Genomic DNA, 27,227 nt, shown 5'->3' on the forward strand with positions numbered 1-27,227 from the left:
ACAATGAAACTCCTTCAACATGTTCCCATCACAAATGTTATTAAGCATTGTGCCAAAAAAGTTACATAAAAAACTTAATTATCATCTGGACATTTATTGTGCCAAATTTGAAGATCAAATTTAATCATTAAATAGAAAAAAACCTGCAATTTTAGCCTTGTATTCAGTGCTAGTTCTCTGTGTTCCCTAAGTGTAGGGCTACTACTAAAGCAGAGAATTTACAAACACATGTTAATTAAGTAGCTCCAATAAGACCTCAGGGAAATAAGGAAATTAATTTGCATATTTCCCTGGTGTACAAGGGGTTAATTAAAGTGCTTTAAAATATTTTTATGATGCCATTCAGCTGAGTTCTGATCATTTGCTGATTTTTCAATTAGTTCTATTAACATGGGCTTTGACAGTATGAATGGAAAAGGAAGATATTGCCACAGAAGGCAAGGATTACTACAACAGAAATTTTTATCCCAGAGCAGCTTTCATGCTTAGCTGTATTTTCACACACTTAGGCTACCTGAGTTCTTAGAAGCTCTGGATCTTTGTGAAAAGTGGAATGTTAAAACAATGGGGGGGAAATGATGTTAACTTGTTGGGTGCATTATAAAAAAAATTATTGATTAACTAGTTCAGTGACAGTGCAGTTTTTGAAAAAGCTTTGTGAGCACACTACCATAGCTGGAGGGAAAGTGGTCCATTTTCCTGTTAAATTTTCTTTATAGATCTTTTGCAAGTTCTAATTTTATAGTAATTATATCTTTCCAGGATTATTTTTCCCCTAGTTCAAGTTGGACATACCAGTACATGACTAAGCAGGCAGAAGTGAAAATATATCTTGCAGGAGACAAAAAATTAAACAAATTACAAATCTATATCCAAACATCAATTATAAAAGAGGAGTGTTGCTGGCTGCACATGAATGAAAACAGAGTGCATAATTTGAAAAATATATTTCTGAAAACTACTTGCATATTCTCCAAATTTTAAATTGCAGAAAATTATGTCAGATAAAAGGCAAGCACTACAGGGAGAGAAAACAAAACAAAACATAACCAAGTACCACCCAACTTACTACCATTTTTAAAACAAAAAAGGAAAACAAAGCAAAAACCATATAATGCCAGGTCTGTCATTTTCCACTGCACTGTCAGACACAACCAAAAAATCCATATGAAACAGGACATTTATTTAGCCACAAAATATAATTCATTCCATCTCCCCATTACTCTACCAGTCATATGGAAGCAAAGGGCCAGGTTCCCAAAAGCACTGAATGCCCTTACTACCAGATAGTAAGATAATAAAACATATGCAGCAAACCAGGAAGTGCTACTGATAAACAGAATGTGTAAAAGCAGAAGAGATTTACAGGCCCTTCTCACCTACCTCTGGTCTGCCAAATTTCACAGAACCATGCCGTTTCATACCAAAACTAACCTAGAGTATACAAAGTCTTTATTCTAGAGTCTCTGTTTCACCAGGCATATTCCAAACTGAAAAGAGAAAATTAATTATGGTAGCTTTTCACATTCAGAAAGTATTGACTCCCATTATTCCCACCATGTGTTAAGCCCAGATCTAGTCACATAAGATGTGGATCTTCTTTAGTTCCTTCAAAAGAAGGACCATCTTGGGCACATTCTGTTTCTGACCTAGCAGGAATTAAGCCAGAAAACCCCTGACAAAACTGCTCTGGAGAACAGGAACAGAAAGGAATGAGGAAAGCTTGTAAAGGGGGGCAGGCGGTAACAGGACAAGGACTACCTGCGTCTTAAACCTCTGCATGAAATGAAAACTGCAGGAGGGTTTTGGAAGAGTGCAGGATGTTAAAACGGGTATAGAAAACCTGAAAGCAAAAATGGGGAAAATTTACTGAGAGAATTTTCATGAAAGCATGGTGATAAATTGTCATTAAAAAAGGGGTGATTAAGACTGTTGGGTGATAAGGTGACAGCTGTAGGACTGAAATTTAAATACAGATTTCATCATCTGTATTTACTTCAGGCACATGCTTTGATATTTTAAACAAAGCCATATTGTACTTATTCTGTAGAAAAGAACAATTTATTTCTGTAGGAATACAGTCCAGTTCCTCAGCTGCAGTAGGACAGCATATTCTTCATTCAGTCACCAAGAGCTAGGCTAATTTACAGTGAATAAGAACTTTGGTGGTATTCATAAGTCTTGAGTCATGTATTTTAGAAGAGAGAATAAGAGTTAAATGAAAGATTATGCTATTTCTCAAAAGGCAAACTCCAGGAAGGTGAGAGAATGTAAGCACTTGTTACTATGTGTTAGGTAGAAACTTCACCCACAAATGAATTACTAATGACTGTTCAAACCAATTTTTAAAACTTTCTAAGGCTGACTTTAAGACAGCAGCTAATACTTACAGTTTAGGGGGCCTGTAGGGGGGGAAAGCTGTAATAATAAAATGACTTTGAGGAAAAATTCTTAAAAAAGAAAGAGAGTCTTAGTCTACGTTACTCTTCAATCAGATTATTTCCTCAGGAATTAGTGGAATTTTTTAATTATCCTCTGAAACTTTAATAAGAAAGAGGAGATAATGGAGAACGTGCCATATATTTTTCCAAACAGTGTTTAGAATCCACCTCAAAATTGTCAGCCAGATAAATAGACAAGTCATCTTAGCTTATTTTTGGACTACATGAACAGTCAGTTCCCAGTAGCGTTCCCAGCAGTTCTCAGCTTCCCAGACACCTATCTTGTATTGTTGCTACTAAAATTAGCAAGTGTTATAAAAATAAAATATATAAGTGATAATGAATAAACAAATTAGAAATCCTTTTTAAAAGGCCACATGCTTTGGCCAGTACTTGTAGTTTCTGTAACCTGTTGGGCTCAATATTTTCCAGGTGAGAATTGCTTCTCCTGAAGTTTCACTTTTTTTTTCTACTAACTATAGTCATTAAAGTCTTTGAAGACTACCTACATCTTCAAAGAAAAGCAACCCTATTTTGTGACTACATCAAGTAGCAGACAAAGATTCCTAAACCTTTAAGTGAAAAGGTACAAAATCAGAAGCAGCAAAGTGGGAGACAGTAGCCTGTGCAGACACAAATCCCAAAGGCTTTGGCTACCAGATTATTTTCATAGTGATTGAAATGGCATTCTAAATTTCTCACAATCATTGACCATCTTTCAAGTGGCTCCTTCAATCTGATGAGGTGTTCTGACCTACCACTGAAAGATGTTTATGTTACATGTGTGTGCTTATGTAGCAAACAGCGATAGTTCCCAATTTGATGGTTGTTTACCAAGAAAATGTTATGTTCCTTCTGTTAACCCCCTTTATCTTTATACTTTTACTATTGTAGAATTTCATTTACAATAAGATCATATTACAGGCTAATATTCAAAAGCACTCTGAGTTTCCGTAATTCCTGTAAGGATTTCCTATTTGTACAATACCACCAAACTGTAAAAAAACCCCACTAGTGTAATTAGAAATAAACAGAGCTTTTTATGTGCCATGCTGTGTTCTATGTGGGTCAAACCTTACCCTAGTTTTAGGCCCATAAATCAGTAAAAGAATTTCACCTTCCCATCTTCTAAACTAACTTGTTTTGTTTACAGAATATTGTTGCTTTCCAAAGTAATTAAAGCATTAACTGCAAGCCTCATATTGAGGTGCTTGCATGACATTGTTCAATATTGGGTCAAAAATCTTAGGGGTGGACCTAATTTGAGAGCAGAATTGCCCTTAGGAACATGGAAATAGGACATGCACACCAGTAACAATGATGTTACTGCAAGGAAAATCACAACTGAAGTGAACAAATATTTCAGTCTCAAGACAATATAGTTCATCCAGCAAAATACTATGTTATCTTTATTTTTTTACCAGTTTTTACAGCTATTAACTCACCAGAAGAGTAAGATGGCTGGCTCATTTTATGAAACACTTATCTGTAAAACAAACTTACAAAACATAATGATGTCTATCTTTCATCTATTTACATTTTTTACTGTAGTATCACTTACTGTGACTATATAAGTGATTTTACTGGTGTTACATGATTGGGGGGGAAAAAAAGAGAGAGAAAGAAAAGAAAAAGGAAAGCTTTCCTTTGTCCCTTTTTTTTTTTTTTAAAAAAGGTAATTTAAATACGACACTGACTTCCTAAAAGTGTGGAACCAGATTCTAACACCAAACACTGAAATTACTCAAAAAGAGATCAACAAAGTGTTTATAGTTCCATACATAAAATAAAGTTCCTCTTTCTTTAGAAACTGCTAATATTCATATTAATAAATACAAGACTAAGCATCAAGCAAAATTGGGAGGAGCCATTATCAGTTTCACTGCAGCTAGTGAGTGAAATATTTGCAAAATTAAGGAAAAAATCTAAGATGGATAGCATTTAACAGCTTGAGGTATTCTCCAAAAAGTTCCATTGTTAAAGTAGTTTTAATAATTTATTTACTGACATATCAGCACTTTCAAATCAAATCTGTTTTTCAGTTCTTGAGTAAGGGATTGAAAAGCTTAAGCCAAACCCTTCTGAAGGTAAGGAAGAGCCTGCTACTAGCTTATTTTACTTCAAACCAGGCCTTACGTGCCCAAACATGCAGAGGGAAGATGGCTCAGACACCTCCATTTCTCTCAGTGCAAGTTATAGCATGCTTTCTTTTTTCTTGATGCATTTTTCTTTAATATTTATACAGTGTGTAACTAATGCAGCCTGCCCACTAAGTCTCTTTTCTCTCCAGTCCCTCCTTAAGAAGGCCTCTCCAACTGGGAAAGCTGCCATTCTGCCCATCTTCTTCAGTAACTTTACCACAAAAAAGCAATTTGTGGAACACCCAGAATACACTCACTAATTAACTGAAAAGCCACAGAAATGTATTTTCATCGTCATCCCCGCTTCTACCTGAGCACCCTTCAACTTTTCCATTCCTCCCTTCTCATTGCTTTCTAATCTGAAGCAGGCACCACTTTCATACAGGAATGATGACACAGAGGAACGTGATTGCTCTATCCTAAGTCAGATCTGTACACAGTTATACCAGAAAAAATACTGAGTTGGTTACAAGCAACTACTTACAAGTAAGTATCTTATGTACTATGTACAAATCCAGGCACAGGTTCCTCCTGCTGTTTAGGCAGTTGCAAATTTAAGGCATTAAAATGAGCAGTTCCTTCACAGGATGATGGTAATAAAATGGTTTCTGGCATACTCTAAACCAAATGGAACTGTCAAAGCCACTTGATGTGTGAGTGTCAGCTGGTTCATTTTCTTATACCTGATTTCCCACTGCCATTAGAACAATGAAATAGTTTATAGACAAAGCGTCAAAATCAAAAAGTTCCCAGATATACAAATGAAGCATGCATTGTTGACTTTTTTAAGGTATTTGTGCATCGCATCTTAAAAATAAAGATAACATAGGCTTAGAGCCATCTACAGGATCTCCCAATCCTGCCTTGCTGTGTCATGCATCTAAGCACACAACACTCCAGCTTCTTCATTGTGCCCAGCTTTAGGGAGAGGCATTAGACCCCACCAAAACACAGCAGTCTTATGGCAGCCAAAGGCACTCATATCCATAAGGATCCTCTTGTAACTAGTTAACCTCTTTTTACCACTACAGTAGTTAAATGAAGGAGGGAAGAGTATGGCTGCATATAAGGAAAAAAAAATCTTTCATAATGAATTTAATTAAGTATCAGACAACATTGTTCAGAGAGACAATGAAATTTCTGTCTTTGGAGGTTTTCAAGACCTGGCTGGCCAAAGGCCTGAGCAACCTGGACTAGATCCAGTGCTGGCCCTGATTGAAGCAGGTTGGATTAGATAACTTCCAAAGGTCCATCCCAACCTGAATGATTCTATGACACTGTAAGTTGCTTGCTGGCAAAAGAATAAGATTGTCCTAATGCTGTACAGAGCCTAAAGCTACAGACCTGTTCTCTTGTACAAGCCAAAAGGACTTTTTTCCATTAAAACAATAAATGGCAATAAATCAACAGCATCAAAATCAAATCAGATATGTTACATTAACACCTCCAAATCTGTTTGAATTCCTATTCTTTTATACCAAAAGAGGTACATCAAAACAATCTATAACAATGCTGTATCTGTTCAGTAAGGGAATACCTTACACTTTTTCTTTACACCTTTCCTACTGGATTCATTCTATTGTAGAAAGTATCCATTTTCTGTTGAAGATTCAAGCACAGCACTGGTTAGTACTGATGCAAAGGCAGGAGTTCTGAGGGGTGGGTCCTCTGACGTGTCTGGAGAGCTGCAAGAGGAGGAAATTTTCAACATTTAGTTTTGTCCTGAGATACCCCACTAAAGTGGTCTTGCAAGTGTTCTCTGTCATGAGTGTATACAATCAGACTAGTGAACCAGAAGTAAAAGGCATTGTCAATATAAGTCAGCAACAGGCTGAAGATAACTTTCAGCTCATGCAGAAATGTGAACAAAAGCAAATTCATTCAATAGTTTATAAAAATGCCACACTAAGAACAGAGAAAGAAAACCTATACAAAAATTCAGAACAAAGCAGAAACCCCTGAAACCTAAAGTTTTTATGTTGGTCATCTACCTTTGGTATTGCTGTTGATTATGAATAAAAGCAACCACTCTGTTAAAAGCATCAGCACAACCTTGACTTCCATTCATGTTATCGTTGTGTGGGCTGCTGTTTAAAGGTTATTTAACTACTCATTTCTATGATACACAGTACATAAATTACAGTAGTGACTGAATATATATCCCAAAAATTAATGTGTTTCCTTATGTTATCTCAAACATTTGGTAAATCACAGTTGATATGTGGACTGCTGATTGGAAGACAAAAACAAAGGCAAAAAATACTTCCACATAAAGAAGTTAGGAAATAATGATTTCAAGGATAGGTTATGAAAAGGTTCTTAAAGAAAACTTGCATGTACACATCTCCCAGTAGGTAGTCTTGCCACATAAAGGATCTGTGGTTGATTCTACCATTCCTTCTATTTAAGCAGAAACAGACATCAAAGATAGAGGGTGGAAGAATGGAAGAAATGAAGTTAGTTATGTGATTTGAAGAACTCCAATTAAGTTTCGCAAAATATTTTTCTTAACAAATTAGGGCCTCAAAGGCCTTAAGTAATGTTAAATCCATGGCTTGCTTTGATAAACTCATTCAGTGTTGAATTTCTGAAGTACTCAGTCTTGAGTATTTTACAATTGGATTTCTCTACCTTATGTCTAGGACCTTGGACCTAGGTTCTCCTGCTACAACGTCATTAGTGAAGTTGACTCTAGGTTGTCACATCTTCCCTCACTGGCCTGGAAAGCATAACCACTGCACTGGTCACATTGCAGCCTTTGACAAAAGATGCTAGATTTGTGAAAATCATTAAACTTTGTGTCTTAATGCTTATTTCATATCTAAAGACATTTCTTAATTCTCTTTGAGAACACAAAGAGCAAGGACTGGACACAATGTTCACCAATATAGTTTGACTTCTTCTGGGCATCTTTTCACTGTTCCTCAATGAGTGTTTTATTTAACAACATTAAGAGGCACACTATTACACTGCAACAACTTACCCAAGGATATCATCCTGTCTTCCTCATTGTTTGCTACTATAGCACCTTTATGTCATCTGTAAGTTTAAAAGCCAAAATTGCATCTGTATTTACTAAATATCATTGCATCAAAAATGAATATTTAAGGAAATCCATTAGAAACAGCATGTATCACTAGCCTTACTAGAAACAGCTATTTTTTGAGATCAGTCAGTGAACTAGTTTTTACGTGACATATATCCTTTGTCACATACAATTCTGATCAAAATAGTAGGCAATTTCAAAACACAAGTCAATAGTAATTTCATTGCAAGGGTTTCACAACCGAAAATTTAATTTAACTTCAGTACCACTTTCTTCCCATCACACACATCTCTTAAATCAAATTAGGATTTTTTCCATAACTAAACATTTTAAGATTCTTGCCTTCTCCTATTATCTACTTACACTTCTTCATTCTACTTGTTTTCTTTTCTTTATTAATTTTCACCATCTGTTCATTTAGTCTTGATGTTCTTTGAAGCAGTTTCCTTCCTTTAGAAACCCTCCCTAAAATACTTTTGGTTCACTCAAACTCTGACTTCAAAGGAAAGTCTGAGTCATTTATAGAATTGACGGTAATTATCATTCTGTCAAAGTAAAATAATCAATCTGTTGGAGCAGAGGAAATCCCCCTTAAAAAAAAAAAAAAAGTTTTGAAACTTCCTTTAAAAAAAAAAAAAAGTTACTTCTACTATTTTTTTCCCAAATATTTTTTCAAAGCTTCAGTTAAAAAGGTTATTTTATTTTAAATATGAAAAAGTTGACCTTTATAAACTGAAGAACTGCCTTGGTTCACATTGTGTTTTTAATAGACTGTTAACGCTTCCTGAGTCACACCAGAAAAGTCAATATACAATACTTCCTGCTTTCTTTTAAAAAAGATAAAGTTTGTGCCTTCCATAATGTCACTGAGGTTCGACAAGTTATCAAACCTGCTTTGCATAAGGCATTGCTCAGACATGCATTTCAGGTATTTCAGAATGACAAATCAATTCAGTGCAACATACAACATACAGTAGATATCTCATATTGCTTTCTAGTTGGACATGGTTTGTTTGTTCTATTATGCGAGAAACTCCCATTGGTGACAATGGGAGTTCAAAGCAAAATAAGAGACTATGCAGTGAAAATCTCCAGCACGGATAGGAGAGAAGAATTTTCTCTTAGGCTGATAAGGCTAAATCAACAGCTGCACGTCACATAGAAATATAGAGAAAAATTCATTCCAGGAATAAAACCTTCTGGGAGGCAGGCAATCTGTACAAGCTTTGTAACAATCAGGAGGAGCTTTATAGGATGTGACTGTTCCTTTTATTTCCACTGGCCTACTACTGGAAAGCTGGGGGGGTCGGGGGGGGTGGGCAGAGTGGGGAGGGCAGTGTCTGTCAACCGAAAAGCCATTATAGTTGAAATACTGAACTAAATAGAAAATAGCCTCTTGTTATACCAGAAGTTTCTATTTAACATCCCCCTGAACTTGTTCTTTCTGTGTATAAAAGTCTTGAAACTCAGGAAATAAATTTAACAAATTATTCTATATAAAAAATATAAGCACTTTTAAATCTTTTTTTTCTCCTTAGGTTGCAAGACATTTCATATGAAGCAGCACTGGAAAGAATCATTAAAAAAAGTAGAAAATCTCTAAGTAAGCACAAAAATCTCTAAGTTTTGGCTTAGAGATGCACTGAAAAATATCCAAGTAAAATGTCAGTTTGGTTATTTCAGATACTACTTAGCAGAATTCATGACTTAAAACATTTGACTACTGTATGTATATGAGTATATGGCAAGGCTACCAAGCATTCATCTTCAAGTGCTCATGGAGTCTGAGGTCTAGAGTAGTCAGTCTCTCAGGAGATTAAAGTAGATGTCTTTGTATTTCTCACTTGCCACCAGGAAGAGATAAACTAAGATTTATTGAATTCTGTCTGAAGCATTGAGAATAGAAAGAATTTTCAAGCTTTTTTAAGATTTATAATTATCAGTTTTATTTATTTATTTTGGTTGTCAAAATAAATTAGTTATATCTTAGTAATATGAGATACTGAAACTCAGTGTGTTCTCACACTGAAAGGCCACTGGCACAACAGAAGCTATCTGCAGATAAATGACGTATTAAACCTGCAATGTACTCTTCTATTGTTTCTGATTACTGACAGACATACTAGCTAAGTGTTGGACAGCTTCCCATACAAGTCATTCATTTAGAAAACAATTTACTAAGAATGTACTTTGAAATAATATCTATAGTGCCTTACCTTTAGCTCACTCACATCACGGATTCCCATTGTGCAGGCAGACAGTGCTTAGAATGGAAAAAGTCACTTTGCAGAAAAAGCAAAGGCAGAAATTAACAGTTTCAGATCATGGATAGTAACTTAATGATAACAGGTTATTTCTGATAATCAAATAGATGACATTTCAATAATTGAAACACAACAGACCAAATTAAAATCTTATTTTTACCAACACTCAGGTTGTTATAGTAAGCTGGCAGATGAGTTAAGAGAATTGTTTCTCAGAAATTTACCAAAGCTCTGCTTAGCCATCAAAAGAGAAAACTTCAAAATGTGCATCTAAGTATGCTACGTCTGAGTCATCCAGTAAAAGACAATTTATTCCGGGGGGGGGGGGGGGGGGGGCCCACTCACTGACATCAGCTAAGATCAGTGAGTGTCACTAGATGCGATTCATCAACCAACTGCTTCCTGTCTCTGTGCATTTCAGTCACATTGGAAGCTCCAGAGCAATGCCAGGTATTCCAGAAAAAAAAAACAAATTCACAGAGCTACTGTAAAATGAGGACAAAGTTTAGCTCTACCTACTTAAAATAAGTTAGAATGCCTTTTGTGTGTGTTTAATTGAGTGCTGAAATGATATCTTAATGTTCAAATACTTTGAAAATGAAGCTCCGTTAGAGTCTCAACAGTCTTCAAGAATTAACATTCTACTTAACTTCACTCAACAAAAGCTGCTTGCTTAAGCTTTTATTTTTAGTTCTTGAATGTGTGCATGAAAAAAATTTATTCACTGACAACCTTCCCCACAAGTGGTACTAATGGAAGGTTCAAAAAGGCATATTCCAGAGTTATAATGTTTCATAAACATCAAGTTCAGAAAGGGCTGTAAAATTTCTTATTTAATCTCCTGTATATCACAAGCCATTACATTTCACTGCACTCCACCCATATTAGACTCAATAATTTTAGGAAGATTAAACCATTCCTCAGAAGATAACTTATTATCAGAATTTCTATTCTCAGAAACAGGCTAAGTGAGAGGTGCTTAGAGGCTTTCATGTCTGCATTTGGTTCTACAAAAGGACTTAGAAAACCCTGTTTTCCCAGGTCAGCCTGGTTGAATACAATTTTTTGACAAAAAAATTCTGCATCATTTTGACCTTAAACACCTGAAAAGACCTACTAGTGAGGCATCTAAGAAGACTGTCTATACCACATTAGAGTATGAGTCTAAATACTTTGGTTTCCTGTCTCATACACTGGCAAATCCCAAAGTGCTTCAAAGCAAATATTGGAGACAGAGAGAGAGAAAGATAAAAAATAAAAGTGAAGATGTATTAAATGAAATGTTCAGCTTCCTACATCATGGTTTAAACTAGTTTCCACATGACCTTTATGTGGAATACATGATTTTGCAGATGATAACTAGAATTTCTTGAAAACTCTGTTTTACCTAGGGTATGGAACAAGGCACAAGTCCACAGGGCCACAAGTCTGACCAAACATAAGAATTTCAGTAGGTGCAAGCAAGAAAAATTTATTTGTCTTCCAGTGATAATTCTTCTCCATGCTAAACAAGGATGATAGGGTAATGGCATATAGTCCCAAAACACAGCTTGTGCCTGTGCTTTCTTCTGTCATCTATTTACCTATCTAGAATGATTTATTTCCCTATCTAGAATCATTTATTTCCCTATACACTCCTTTGCCATTACATATTATACCTTAAATTAAGTCTTTAGTTCTGGATTAATCCTCCGAAGACTTCATAAATAAACAACTGTGTTTTATATGCATTTAGACAATTTTATTTCATCTGAACAAAGCTCATAATTCAATGTGTAATATAAAAATTCAAATAACAGTTTTCATCATAACAGGTTGCTAACCCACAAACATTAAAAAATGAACATGCTTCAGTGAATAATATGATCAAACACGTAATTTAACTTCAAATACAACAGACAATGAGCAAAACAAAATTGACAATGCATGACAAATGCATTATATATCTTATGCATTTTATCTAGAGTTGTTCTCATCATTCTAAATATGAGCAAAATAATCTGCTAAGAGCAGATTCAACTGATGCCTGAAAAAGCCCTAAATTAAAATAAAAAAAATACCAGTTTTCTGTCCCAACTATCATCCAGTAATCAAAATTTCAGTGTGCCTCAGTAAAGAAAACCATAACACAAACTCTATTTCACATATGATTATTCTGCATCTGAGGGCAAATCCTGCATTTCTTATTTGGTTTTTTATTAGTTCAGACTTACACTGACTTGCACATATTCCTACCTCTCAGCTCCTACCCTCAAACCAGCACTCCATTCTTTGGTCTGCAAAGAATAAAATTTAAGGGCAGAATCAGAGAAGTCCAAGCTTTTTCTTCTATGTACTTACCAGAAATAAAGACTCTACTCAAAAAATTATCCAGACTTCTTAATGAAGCAAAACTATGAGCCCAGAAATCAATACAGGATAATGGTGATCATGCAGAGACAAATCCATCTGTTTTTAAATTTCAAAGCTTTTGTCATCTTGAGCATCATGTTTATACAGGTGAAATAAAAGAATCACTACAAACCTCTGATTCTAAAAAACTATTATGAATAATCCCAAGTGAAACAAAATCACTGAAAAAAAGAAAATAAAGTAACTATTGATATATTTAGACTGTACAACTTTAAGGTCTCATTGATGAGAAACAAATGGTTCATATCTTGAATTTTAACTTTTTGGGGGATAAATTTGAATTTTGATATTCACAAGGATAAAGAGAAAGGAGTTTAAATAGTTACAAATTAATACGAAAGTATGGAAAAAATGTTGACTGGTTCCCCGAACAGCCTAAAATGATGTTACTCTCTGTTTTAATTAAACTACAGCAATTCAAATTCTATCACTTATGTGAGGTCATAGTACTCCATGTTGCAATGCTATACAAAATATTTTAACATGTCTAATATACATGGTCATCTGTCATGTCTTCAGGGATAGGACTTCAAACACATCATAATTAAAGGTATGTCACAGCACATTGTAATTGAAGGTATCAAGATTACATGATCATGTACAGCACTTGCATTTCACAGTGGAATCCATAATTCAAATACAATAACAAAGATTTTTCATTTTTAATCAGCAAAAACTAAGGCATACCTAGTTGTTTAGCATATCTTCATTCTAACAGTGTTGATGTTCCAGAACAACAACCACAAAATGTCGTTGAAATATATTAAAGGAAAAATAAGAAAGAAGAAAAACAAAGAGAGAGAGGAAAAAAAAAACACAGACATTTTCTCTGCTGTATAGAACCAGATTAATTACATAAAGGTGTAGAAGAATGGTTGTTTAATTGTAGTTACTGAATTTGTCACTACTTAAGCAAGGGAGCAATGTTAAAGATTGAGTGTGGGAGACATATCTCTACTCATAAGTGTAGAAAAACACTTTTTCTGTATTTGTATGCATTGACAGGGGTGCTTGCCAGAATCCCAGAAAAACAGATCATACGTTTATTTGTTGTACACTCTTTCCACAGGCTGCCATTTCAATGACATTTAACACTTCACACCACAAGGCAGTTACAAAAAGATACAACAGATGTTTGATGGCATGGAGGGCAACAGGGTCCAGACAAATGTTTTGATCTGGAGAAAGGAATCCTTTTCTCAACAGCAGCAACTATGAAACGAAGGAAATTGTTGGAAATGCTTTAAAGGGTATCTAACTATCAAAAAGCAGGGGCAAAAATATAAACAGCCTTTAAAGAAAATAACTGCAGAATATTGTGAGTAGCTTATATCTCAGAGCTGGAGGAAAATCCAGCAGTTGGCCAGCTCTGCTCTTTAAATGGAGGACAAGGCTAATGTGCTTAGAGATCTGGGGCTGTACTCAGAGATGTATTTTAAACCAATAGATTAGGAAAACAAAACAGAAAATAAAGAAGACAAAAATGAGAACAGTGAAAAAGAAGATTGTTAAGAACATAACAGTGCTCAGACTTTCAAGTGCAGGCTGGCAAACGCAGGACTAAAAGCAGATTCTTCCCCTAGAGCTACATACAAGCTATGGTTGTGATCTTTCACCTGTCTCTCACTTTACTGTGTTCATAACTAGCTGACAAAAGTGAAGCTCAAAATCTGTTATGAAACCAAGTGAAAAAGGTTAACTGGATTTGAGGACTGTAGCCTGATTTAAACTATGTTGACAATTTACAGCAGCTAGCCTAATTAACAGATTAAGTAGTTTTGAGTTGCTAAACTATGAGATACAATTCCTTTAAGGACTTCAGGTCATCTTAACTGTTTAAACTATGTCAACAGGAGAGCTGGTAGCATTTTACAAAATGCTTGATATATGGGTTCTTAAAGGATAAACTAGCATCTGCAACTCCCACTAATTTCAACAAACATAAAACATCAGACCTTGATGTCCTTAAAGCTACTCATAAACTCCTGAAACCAGTTTAAATTTTCATTTATCATTTAAAAAAAAAAAATCATCTATGCTTTGTACTTTTTATTCTCTCTATTCCAACTATTCCAAATCAGTCCAGAGCCCGCAGCTGTGGATAAACTGAACTCATGCTAAGTACATGTCCTATCCCAAATAGGAACTATAATGGAAGTAGCTCTTTTCTTCTACTCTTTTCTAGCTTTGAAGCTTTCTTTGTTTGCCAAATGGGAGCAACCATTATGTTTAATTCAGATATATGAAAAAAAAAGACCAAATATATAGTAGGAAGTTTCTTCAAAAGCATCAGATATCAGATAGCAACTAGGCAGGTAGGGTATCATTTGACATGGTCTAAGCTTTGGTGATAATTCTAGTATTTACGTGTTCCAGATACATGTGTTTCTGCATTCTGAAATTAAATTCCCAGGAAAAAAATCACAAAAATACAGTACACTACTGTGGATTTCTATAACAGCTAGCCCTAAGAAGCAGTGTGAACTACTCCCATGAAGAGATCAAACAGACTGCTGGGATTATACCTATTAGGGACTTGAAATGTTCAGAAAGGGGTAGGATGGGAATGTCTGAATATACTGGTTTACTCTTCTTTGCATTGCTTCTTACTGTCTTGTCACATCAGGCCATAATGTGATGTGCTCTAACAGAATCTGACAGTGTATGGCTAACACACTACAAGACATGGTGAGATGGAAAACAAAGCAAGCTCCCATGGTCTCCTTGCCCATTTCCCTCTCAGTGTTTCCAGTGTAAATGAGAAACTCGAAGCTTAGCAAGTAAAAACACCCACTCCAAATACCAAGTGACCAAAATTTCAGCCACCATGATTCTCATAACAGACATTTAAAACAAATAAAAATGTACTTGTTCTACATGAAAATTCAAAGAAATCTTAATAGGGATTCTTTGTCATATTACTAGCTGTTGGACATATAAACTTGCTTCAGAAATGTTGTAAGTATGTGTTATGGTATAGTATTAAATTAACAGAATCATAGTTTTTCTTCTTCATAGAACCTTTCCTCTTTCAGTATACAAAATGGATGATGCTGACTTAGCGAATAGTTATTTGATAGGCTGTTCTTTCTTCATCATTAATTGGATAGCCCTAGGCCTTATATATCATATATTATTCAAATGCAGTTCTGATGACAAAGCTATTAATTTCCTAATGTGACTTTCTATGCCACTTATTATTAGAGCATCCACCAGAATTTCTACTGAATTCAGTTGCAGCTGCGTATTAGTCCTGAGAGCATTGTCAGGCTGGCACCCAGGAAACAAGGAACGCGTGAATGAAACTCAGGGTTTGTTGGGTTTGAGTTTTTTGTGTAAAAAGAAAAAAAAAAAAGAGCTGGGGGGGGAGGGGGGAGAAGGAGAAAAGGTTGGCTTAAGCAGCACTCCTAGCATCACACAGGAGCTGCCCAGGAAAATTGGTTCTATCCTGGCTTCTGCCACAGCTCACTGTGAGACAGGTTCTTCTTTTCCTTTCATCCTCACCTACCACAACTAGGCAGCTACTGGCAAGAGGAAGCAGATTCATGAATGTAAATTGTTTAAGATGAATTGGTAGTGGAGAAACATTTCCTTTTTTAAAAAACTGATTCATATTATTTTGCAACTTCTCCCCACAAAAAAAAGAGCCCTAATTTTTCACAGTGATTCTATTAAAAAGCCCCAAAATTATGCACTCTGAAACAATAAATTTTTAACAAGCCTGAATTATTTTATCTTTTATTTCTTCTTGTCCTGTGGGATAGAATAACAAGATGTTAAATGCTCTTTATAGTCATAAATATAAATACCAACAAAAGGATAAAAGTAGCACAGCAAGTAATACTAGCTTTTCCTACGAAACTCACAACTGATAGATATGGAGAGATGCCAGTCAAAAGAGTCTAACAGAGTTCTAGTAAGTAAACAGTAAAATTTGTATTAAAAGTAACCACTAGGTTTATCCACATTTCTTAGGGAATCTTTCTATATAAGTTCTGAGACCTCTCAAATTAAAAAGTGGACAAAAAATAACGCAAAACTATGTGAATTGGGTTCTTGGTTGTCCAAATGAAGAATCTGGCATAAATTGCATCTAAAGAATGTTAGAAATTACAGCCTGTGGTGTTGCACCTACCGGTGCTTCCCTTGCTCTACTCATTTGGTTTTCATTGGTTGTTTCTAAAGGTCATTGATATCATGCACTTCTAGATAACTGCATTCTGCATAGCTTTGACAGCTGGTATGATACTATGTGGGCAACCTTGAGAAGCTCAAAGGCTATGCAAGTTTTATAAAAAGAAGGATTTTAACAATACTAATGATGGTCTTAATGTTGTTTAAGGAAGGATTTAGCAGTCTCACATCTAAAGAGGCTCCAGTAAAGAGCATTAATGAGAAGAGTTTCCTCTATTCAGCTTATAAATGTCATCTTATTTCTGTCGACAATTATTTTAATTGCTGCTGAAATTAATTACATCTATTTTTATATTATCATGAGGCAGCATGATACAAATTGGTTTATAATGTGAAATCGATATTTAATGAGAACTGTGTTATTACAAGTGTGACAATATTTTTGCTAGAGTTATTATGGCACGTTTATAATTTCCCCCCCATTGCCAGCCATCCTTCCAATGCAAATAAAGCTCTGCACTGCAATTCCAGTATCCAGGATCTGAACTACCAATTTCAAAATAAAAGCTGCCTTTCTAAAGGAAAAGCTAGTCTCTTTCATTGTCTGGAGACAGTAGAAGAAGATAGATTTACCTATAAATTTAGCGGCCTGGTTCTTAGTATGCTATTTAGTCTATGGGAAAAGCAGTTTTTGGACTGCTTCACTAATTCATTACTTCTGCACTGTCCTGTTTGTCAAGGTTACAAGCAAGCTATATGGTTATCCTGGTTTAGCTGCTGCCTTGCCCCTGTTTCTAGCCATGGTTCCTGGGCTCTCTAACTGCAGCCATGGAGCACAGTGCTGTAGACCGTTTTTCAATACTACAATTTGCTTATTTAATCAAAAGAGTCTGGCAGACCCAACTGGCAATTCTATTAATTTCTTTGCAGACTTGACACTCTATGAAATAAAGAAAGAATGTTTTGCAAGACATGAAGATATCATCTTGCAAAATTAGAGATGAAAAGGATTAGTGGGCTGAGGCTTCAGAAACTGCAAAAGTACAAGAATAAAACAGCTCTTCAGTCACTTAATTTTAGAAATTCAATCCACTATAATTTTACTGATGATATGTATCATTTAAATTCTTTTGTTTGATTTAATTCTATAGATTTCTCTTTCTCTACCAATGCTCTCCAGAAGAAACCAACTTTGTTTCAAGAATGGAGAGTTCTGAAGAATGAAGAGTTGTCACTACTATGCTATATTTTAAGAAGGAACTTTTAATTTTCCTAGTCAATTTCAATATACAGTAATTGAAGCCTGACTTGAAAGACAGAGCTTTTAAGGTCAGTGTGGACCTTGTTTTCTGCATTAACTTTAAACACCATTCTCTGGAAAGAAGATACATCACAAGAGGTATTCAAAAGCTCCAAGATGCTGGTCCCATTTTTGCTGAACGGAAACAGTAAGCAAGTACCACATTGCAGGCATCCTCTTACATTTTCTTTTTTCAGTTGCTCTTGCTTGCTCAATATTAAAGAGCGTCACATGCAACACGTTGCTCAAAGCTAATATTTGAAGATTGCCATGCTCTTCCACTTATTGACCACCCTTAATGGTCAATATGGAATATAGTGCCTACAGATATTACAGGAGATAGAAATAGCTTTTCCACCACATTAATGTATTTCTGAGAGATCTGATATTTCTGATCATTATTCGTTCAATACTACTCTCATAAGGAATATCTTTGTTGAACATAATGCCTGCTTGAGAGCTGCCACAGGAAATCACTAAAACATAACATTAGTCTTATTCTAGAAAAAGCACTGTAACACAGCAGGTAATATTTAAAGGTTAAAGCTGCTGGCAGAAATTTCTTCTTCAGGACTTTCTCACAAAGTTTAGAATCAGCTTAAACTGTTAACAGGCATGCTGCCCAGCACTATCCAAGCCTGCTGCCTTGAATAACTATAGAGCAAAAGAGAAAGACGAAAAAGACATTCCAGAGACAGACAACAGTTGCACCCAACATCAGGAGAAACAACAAAATGAAATTAAGATTAAAAACCTATTGAAAAGGTAAAGCAGTTTCTCACATATAAGTGTGCAGTAGCTAGCAATGCTCTCTTTGTGCAAAGTAAACCAAATTAAGAAAATTGAAAATGTGTTTGGCATTCCCAGCAGAATCTCCATTTGTCTGCAGCATAAAATGACAATTTTGTACAATTTACCATGTCTAGCAAGCATCTTGGCTCAAGAGCAGCCTAGGAATAAACTAGACAGTTGATATTACAGAACAGGATCGAAGTGCATTGGCAGAGCTGTGTGGGACTTGTGTACAAAGCACCTGCTTGCATTCTGACTTGCCCAAAACAATACCATTTACCTTTTGCTAAACTGGCCACTAAATCCCTGCATAACATTTGGAGCCAAGGAAGTAGAAGAAGGAAAGCAAAAGTGCCAGGTATTTGAACTGCCAAATACAGTACAATTAGCAACTGGTAAATACTAACGGGCAACTTTTTGACTACTCTGAGCTGAAAATTCACAACGTCCAAGAACATAAAGGTACCCAAGAAAACAAGTTATGCAAACAAATGGGCACTTTACCACACACTGGCAAACTCAAAGACTTATTTGGAATTAACCATTATTCCATTATTATTAACCACTATTCCTTCTGGGCTAGACAGGGTGGGTATGAGTTATCTTATCATGTATGTGGCCTCTCAGATGCCCTGCCTCATGCTGTCACTCCAGAATGGAACAGGTCTCCCAGAAATCTAATGTCATCCCTATAGCACTTCAGCTGTGCTGGGCACAGGGTGGCCCTAGACACCTACATATAAGTAACCAAATGCCACCAGGAGAGTTCCCTCTGGTGACTGTGTATCTCTGAGGTTTCTGTCAATTTTTACCCACTTTGCTTGTCAGTCAAGTGAAGAAACTAGTGTTGCTGGACTGTGTGAGAATGGGGGCAGGGTGGGGGAGCTGGGGTGGGAGGTGTGTGTGTGTGTTTGTAACTCCCAAAAAGGAAAAAAATCTTCTGACTTTGGAAAAACTTACAAAGAGACATCTTAGTAGAGTCCCAGTCAAAATCCACTTGAGAAAGCAGAAATCTTCATGCAAATGTAGTGAGTTTTGACCTGGCTAATAAAATGGTAGAAACTAATTAAAATGTAAATGCACAAGCCTATTTCTACCTCAGAAATTACTTTTTAGAAACAAAGATGGTTATGACACAGAACAAACACAATCCTTGCAAGAAAAGATTAAGCCTGCTTTTGGTGCTTCAAAGTTTAACATAGATATGAATTACAGACAGATAAACTCAATACAGATATGAGCTTCCAGATCAGCTCAACACTTCATCAGTTACCAAATTAATCTTACTGCTTGCTTATACACCTATAATAACCCTGGATGTGCCCTAACATCCAGCCAGACAGTAGCTCCAGTATCTGACAGAAATGCTAATTTTCACAAAATTCAAACATTCCTCCTCATGACAAATTATTTATAGAATCCTCTCATCTAAGACTTTTGTTTCCTGAGGCTTCCATTACAGGTAAAGCAGCCTGAAAGTTTTCAGCACCACTTGAAACCAACTCAAACTAAACTCTAGCCTAAAAATGGATAAATGATTAAATTTATTAATAAGCATGGATGTGGATAAATAGTTGACTAGAAACCTTTTATTTAAATTACTAATACTTCTTTAATTTCTTTAGAAGTTTTATGTTATTATGAACCGAATAACTGCCTAAGTGTTGCTATCTGGTATTTCAACAGATTTTAAGCTCTTCACGTACGCAAACACACCTACAACAAACACACTTAACTTTTTATATTTGATGACTCAGTGTCATTCATGCATAGTATCTCTATTAATGAAGAAATTATGGAAAATAGTTTAAAGAAAGAAAATGATTACTCAAAAAACAGGAGAAAGAAAACCCATTAATAAGGAAAGCATGGATTATAATATTTAATAACATATTGAAACCTCAGTCATGATTCAGTAAATGTCTATATTGTTAGTAAATTTTAAACAGGAATAGAAATTATTATAAACATGACACGAGATCTCGCAATCACAATGTTATACAGCATTCTTAAACAAAATGTACTTCTAATGGATATATATAAGAAAAATTCATCCAGAAAAAAAAAAAAAAAACACAGGGCAGAGCCATTGTATTGACTCACAGATGCTCTTTAATCAGTCATTTAATTTATTTTCAGAAAGAAGATACTACATTTATTGCTGACTCAAATATCCTCTCCGTTTCATTCTGACTTTCTCCACTCACAATATCATTTTCTAGCAGGTTAAGTGGAATTAAATGCAGATTCCATATTTTGATTTATATGCCTTTTAGAACACTTCACAGGGTTGTTTTTCTTTTAATTCCCCTACATGCAATAGAAATAACAGACTGTTCATTTAATCCTATTCCTTAAGAATTGAGGAATAAAAGGTTTATTAGAGCACAGCATTTTGTGTAGGAACTGAACAACCACCCAAATTTTCACAAACTTTGTATTAAAAAATGAATGAATTGAAGTTTTTGTTTTAAAAAGATAGGAAAAAAAAAACCTGACTGTGCATACTATCTACCAACATTGAGTGAAAATGTTTCAACTTTTTAGTCATGTGGAAACAGCTCCAATTATTATATTTTTATGTTCTCAGTTGGGCTGTATTTATTGCTTAACAGTTATCCTTTCAGAGGTGTGTAGGTACATTTGGCCCACAAGGCAACTCATCCGTAACCACTCATCATTTTCCATGTGGAAACACACATATGTTGCTATGAACAGCATAAGCTACACACATGGATGCTATACAGCCAAATAACACTAAAACAAACCACTTTTCTTCGTCTTTATATGATTAAAAAATATGAAACATTCAGGCCTGCATACAGAATGTACATTGTTAAGTCTTCTGATGAAATAACAAAATGTGATTATTTAATGAAATAATACCATTTAATGCCTTAAACTAGCCTTCTGATGCTAATCTGAGAGTTGGAAAAGGTATCCTATGTCTTGCCATAATTCTTCAGACTGTTTCAAAGTCTGCTTGCTCTCTTTCACTTTTGGCATTGGCTACTTAATTGTCTTCAATTCAAGGATACTACTGCATTGTACAATACAAGATGCTTCAATGCAAACAATATTGATTGGTTTATTAAATCCTTATAGAAAATACAGTTCAAACGAATAACCAGTTTCATTTTGCCGGTCAACAATGAATAGAGCCAGACTGTGAATTTATGAACAATTCCAGGTGAAAACAGCTTCACTAGAAGTGAAATTGAAGTTGCTCTGAGGAGGTAACTGTTTTTTCCCTTACAAATTCAGTAAACACTGATTGACTGTTTTATTTTAGAAAAATCAATATTGTTATTGGAGAAGAGAGAAAGACAAAATAGTTGTCCATTTGAACAAGTCAATAAAAGTAGAAATGCTTAAAAAATTCCTCAAGAGGAATAATTACATTGAGAGGATTTCATTAGTGTGGAGATTATCTTGAAGTAAATTTCAGCATCAGAAGTCAATAGCTACCCTGAGTGTTTTGTCATTATTTTGCCAGTTTCCGCTAGAGACATACTTCCATGGTAAAGACAAGATAAGGTAAATAACTAAAATCTGCTACAGTATTCTGAATAGGAAAATAATTCTGTTTCTAAATAGCCATGGGGTTTTTTGTTGTTTACTTATATTATATCTTGCATTGACAGTCAACATGAGGGATGAACTTTCATGTCAACAAAAATTTCTGATTCTGTCCTGTATTCAACCATGTAATATGTTGTTTAGTATCAACTATTAAATCCTGAGCACATGCTTATAGTTGTTCAAACATTTTTGAAGCCTGAATAGTCTCAGTCCTACAATGAAATGGAGTCGGGAGAATTAGTCTCCTACTTGATTTTTGGTCTGATAAAAACCTGTGGGGTTATTTTTCGTATTTAATACTGGGCTTTATTTCATGTACTTTTTCATATAAGGAAGCACTAGAGTATTTCATCATTTTTAGCTTATGTCTTTATAAATATAATATGAATTGGAATGGACAAAGACAATAAAGGGATTACGGCTGAGGGAAAGCAAGCTCCTTTGTTTTCTAATTAGCAACCCAGAAATTGTCGTGGTTCACCAGTACTATATATATGCTATTTTTTGCCCTGTCTTGGTTTTCTGGTCTTAAATTTGGCTACTTGTATGACATTTATACTTACTAAAGGCAGAAAGAACACATATGAAAAATTAACTGTAAGAAACTCTTAAAATTTTATTGCATTCACTTATATTATATATTAGAAATACAGTTGATAAACATGCATGTTTATAGCACTACTCCAAGCAGTATCTATAAGCTACATGTAGAAATCTCTCATCCATATATTTGGAGACTAGTATATGTTCCTGAAAAGCTGAAAATTTCTTTCTCTACCCAGGGTTGGAACTGTTCTTAAATGCAAAAACAAGACAAGAACTTATAAGAAGTAGGGATGACTACATCCAACAGAAACAGATGAGAATTATGAGGTTATTTGTCCATAAAAAATGATTTAGTCAGTCTACTAAGGGGCTTCATATACTAATATGAGTTTTCCTACACAAGTTAGCCAGAGTAACAACAACAGCATAGCTCCTTTTGTAAATGTTGTCCAAACTAATAATTATTTTTGAAACAACTACACTTGGGATTAAATGCATCCCCTCCTGCCCCAAGGTAAGAGTGTCTATATTGGTATTTAACACCATTTCACTAATCTAGTTAAATTCAGTCTTTTAGTTCATCTGTAGAAGTTTTCATGCTTTTCAAGCCCCACAGATTGGGATTCAAACTACTCCATAAAGTCACAAGAATAATATGAGGTTCTGTAGGCTGAAGCCAGCCAGTAAGCTGCATGTTTACTCCCCCTGCAATCACTCATTAAGGAATGTTACCAAGAGCTTTTAAGTCTTGCAAAATTAATGTTAAATGTTCATTTATTTCTACACAAGGTTTGTTTCATTCCAAATCCAGAGGTCCATGTCTCAATTGTTAATTTTAGAGCCAGATTTATATTGACAGCATTGAAACATTAAATTGTTTGGGTTCAATGCTCAATAATAATTATCCTGCCCTTACTTTTCTATAGGTAGGGACATTCAAATCTATTTGAATAATGCACTTGAACTCAACACTGAAGCTTGTAACTAGGAAACATACTCCAGCAAACATCCACGGAAGATTTTCATACTCTTCTTTCATTCAGTACCTTTTTTTTAACAGCCCACTAACATCAAGATGGCTTGTTTTCCTTTAAAATCTATTCTTTGCCCACAGTGACCACAACTTATTATTATTGGGCTGAAGGGTAATAAGACGAGCTATTAGACCATCTTTGTGGATACAGTTTTGGAGGACGGACACTCCAAAATTCTTTTTTAATAATTGCTGCTGCAAAAAAAACAGAAACCATTTAATCTATACTGGAACCTGATTTATAACAGATCTCTGCAGAGTACCTCTAAAATTAATCAGTTGATACTGTGTGTCTTCAAATCTAAAAGCTGCCTTCACCTGTGAGAATTCAGAGATCACTCTTTTTAAGTAGATAAGAAATATTGTCATAGAAGCAGATGAGTTTTCTTCTCCCTAGCAAACAGAGCTTTGTGTCTCAAAACTTCATTTAGCAAGGAAGTATTTGGAGAAGTATCACACCAACTCATCTATACTCCTTCTCTGGTCAATAGAAAGGGAGTCAGTTAGCAAAGGTTAATTCATAGCGTCCCTCACTGACTCTTTGTCTAAATTACCCCTTAGAGTACCTCGTTCTTTTTCTGTTACCTGTAAAGGACATTAGAGAGGGGCAGGGGGAAATGCTATCTAGGCTGACTAAGTATATTGCCTACTGGATGGTAGGACAGTAACATACAACTCTTCCTTTTCCCTACCCATTCCTAATTGCTGTTATGGCCATAAGATCATCCAGGCAAACATCGCCCAGATCAGCTCATTTTATGTCACCCAAATACAGCTGTATGAAATTTTGTAGCTTAGATTTAGCTAATGCTTTCCAGAATGCAGACAATGTTCTTTTGGAGAGATGAAGGATCCGCTACTGCTTGTTTCAGGGCTTAATCACTTTCACTGTTCAAAATGTATTCACTGGTTTGATTCCAGTTCCTGCCTCTGGGTTTTGTTATGTCTTTCTCTGCCTGGAAAATTACAAAGTACTTAAGCAATTGGCTCTTTCTCCCTGTAAAAGTACTTGTACACTGCAATCAAGTTTCTTCTCAGGCTTTTCTCTCAAATGTAAAGTGTGAGCTTTTTATGTATCTCCCTGATAAGCATTACTACTGCTCCTTGAATCATTCTGGGACTCTTTTTTGCACTTTGCCCAATTCTGTAAGTTGAATTTTAAAATGTGAGCATATGATCTGTACATGGCATTCTGATTTTGATAATGCCTAATTTGTACTCAATAGAAAAGGTCACTTTTTTTAAAGTTACTCCTCTATTTATAGAAGTGGATGATGAGAACACAAATCAGGGTCAAAGAGAGATTTAAAATCAGTTATGTTATTTCTGTGATCACTTGAAATTGCTTAACATGTATTATTTCTTTACTACAGCAACTTAAGAGTTTCTGTCTGCTTATATTCACACAATGCCTTGTTTGTAATGTTTTAATGGAGGGAAGTATACCCCAAGCTGGACCATCACTACTTTTCCCTGATAGATCCCCATTAATAAGACCTTAACAACAAACTGCAAATTCTTGCTCAGAAAAACTCCCAGAGATAAAAATAAACACAAACTGTACTTACCTCTTTATGCAGAATATACAACTCCTTCTACCTTATGTGCAAGGGGTTCATTTTTACTAAAAACAAAAAAAATCACATTTTATTCAAAAGAAATAAAGCAGACCTAGATTTAACTTTCATTTAACGTAATTTGGCTAACATTGCTATGATATCCATTGCTGTCAATTATACATTCTGCACCATGTAGTTGAAACAATTTGCATAGAATAAATTACCAGTTATTCTGAAACCATTTTCTCATAGCATAGTACTCTAAATGTGCTATAATTGCATCCAATATCTCTCTGACAGGTCTTGGTATTTCATACCCACTGAATGAACAAAACATGCACTCTATCCAGCAGGATGCATTAAGAATAAAATGAAATCTGGCATGTACATGCCACTTCCATTGATATTCATGCAAGAAAATGTTGTAGTTTAGCAACTCAGTCCAACGCTCCTCAAAGTGAATGGGAAGAGTCGCAGCAACATCAATGACAGCTGCATCATAAACAGAGGCCCAGCAAAGGCAAACTACCTATGGCACATGAAAATCAGACACCAAGCCAAGCACCCAAACTGGATGGCAAACAGCAAGACTGTTCTTAACAGTGTTAATCTCTCTTGCACTGAATACATAATAGCCTTCTGCTTAAGTTCGAACAAGTTACCAAGTCCATCAATAAATTATTCAGGCATTCCTATGCTGCAGGTTATGGGCCAGACACATTACTTTGACTGTCAGCACATACACACCATTAGCAGTCTTGCAGCAACTTCCTCCTTTTGAATGAGACCAAAGTCCATTTCAATCCTCCTTTTACTTTATTTTTTTTTTTTTTACTTAATGCTGTCATATCACTCAAGACCAAAATAACAACAGAAGTTTACACTACCAAATGAATGGGATTTTTAAGAATTTTGCTGACATATAAAATGATACCAGTGCCAGGAATAATTTATTTGTGCCCTTGTGACTGTATATTTACATTGAAAGTATGTGTGTTTTGGAAAAGTTTAAATTTTGGAAAAAATATTCCAAAGAGCAAAAGTTTTTCCAGCATTACAGTCACCTTTATTTCTGTATGCATCTTTATTTCATTGTTTCCAACAAGAGTTTACACCAAGAGTTTTCAATATTTAGGCAGATATCTATTCTACTACTTGGGCACAGCTTTTTCCTTGACTCCTGTTAACATACTGGGAGGCACTTTGGAAGCTACCTCCAAGATAGTAACATGTTAATTCATAAGAATTTCTCCAATTTCAGTGTTCTCCCCAAATTATTACTCAATCTGTTAATTTAGTGGGATTATTCATATACTTAAAGTCACATATGTGCTTATTCAGGTTATGAATCTAGATGCAGTTATTTGGTCTACAGTTAATAGAAATTTTCTAGTTGATTTAAATTAGAGTTGATTTCGTCTTCCTGAAGAGCACTGATTCTCTTTCATGTTGTTGTGGGAAATTTGTTGCCTTTGATCTACTTAAAATTTGCCTGAAGTTCCTGACCCGTTAGTGTCAAGAAGCACAGGTTACAGCTATATCATTATAGCGATTGACCCTAGTTGAACAGCTTCCTACTGGTAACAGTTTTTAGGCTTGGCAGCGGTATAACATTTTCTACTGTGTTTATCAAGTAAACATTATGGGCATACTCTAGGATTCTTCCATGTGTGACCATCTGGTTTTAAAATTAGGGAAAGAAAACTTCAGTGTTGCTTAGTATAACCCATTTTCCAAAACGGCTAACCTTTATATTGACATTTAAAGCTAAGGACAGTAAAGCTGGGGGGGGTGGGGCTAAATGGTTTACATAATTATTCTAGTGTTAATTTTAAATAAACAGGAAAAAAATATTGTTACTCTATAAACACAAATATCTTTTTTAACTAAGGGTTCATTTCTGCATACTGTATGCAACCTACAAACCAGCCAATTAAAATAGCTCTCTACTTACTTACCTACCAATTCTTGATATGT

At 35.2% G+C, this 27,227-nt stretch overlaps 1 long non-coding RNA gene across 1 annotated transcript in view; it reads right to left on the minus strand.

The window, feature by feature from the left end:
- The window catches only part of LOC142027289 (uncharacterized), a 72,807-nt gene that overhangs the window by 34,826 nt on the left and 10,754 nt on the right, over positions 1–27,227 (minus strand). Inside the window, exon 2 of the long non-coding RNA XR_012649075.1 lies at positions 25,260–25,315. This is a non-coding gene — a long non-coding RNA (uncharacterized LOC142027289). The remainder of the gene's footprint in view (positions 1–25,259; positions 25,316–27,227) is intronic.

This window comes from Buteo buteo, chromosome Z (assembly GCF_964188355.1).
Source record: "Buteo buteo chromosome Z, bButBut1.hap1.1, whole genome shotgun sequence".
NCBI lineage: Eukaryota > Metazoa > Chordata > Aves > Accipitriformes > Accipitridae > Buteo > Buteo buteo.